Below are 752 nucleotides of genomic sequence, written 5' to 3' on the forward strand. Positions count from 1 at the left end.
AAAAAATTCTAGAGAAAATAATGTTTGGAGGTGGAGAGCACGAGATATATACAATACGACGGTGGATGTACAATCATAGAGACCCAAACACCGGTGATGTGACGAAAGAGTTTTGTGATGGCTTGCGCGGTTTCATGTACCAGGCGACCAACCAAGACTTTGCTCGTGAAAACGGTACAATATTTTGTCCATGTCCTAGGTGCAAGAACATTAATTATTTGGAATTTAATCTAGTGAAGAAGCATCTTTATAATAGAGGATTTATGCCAAATTACTATGTATGGTTCCGTCATGGAGAGGGTTGTAGCAGTAATGTTGGAATNTTACTAAAAATATTTACTTTGTTATGAATATTCTATATTGTATGGATGCCCATTATCGGCCCATTAGTAGATTGGTGTATAACTTAAAATCCTAATATTGTATCACTATATATATATATATTATATCCTATGGAATATATAATAATACAAGAGAACAGTTTCTTAAACATTTGTTCTTAATACGCTATCAGCACGCTCTAACCCTTGCCGCCTAAACAAACAAAAAAGAAACCTAGCCATTGATACGTTTGGCCAAGTTCCTCTTTCTCCAACGTCACCAACTTCTCTAATTGTTTCCATCGAGAATTTGCTGTTGCAACATGAGTTGGTGAACCAAGCAAATAATCATTCGTCGATGGTGTCTTTTTCTCTGAGTTCTTATGAGTAACGATGTTTCCATCAAGATAAGTAACCTTGTTCTTTATCGAT

This window comes from Camelina sativa, chromosome 2 (assembly GCF_000633955.1).
Source record: "Camelina sativa cultivar DH55 chromosome 2, Cs, whole genome shotgun sequence".
Classification (NCBI taxonomy): domain Eukaryota; kingdom Viridiplantae; phylum Streptophyta; class Magnoliopsida; order Brassicales; family Brassicaceae; genus Camelina; species Camelina sativa.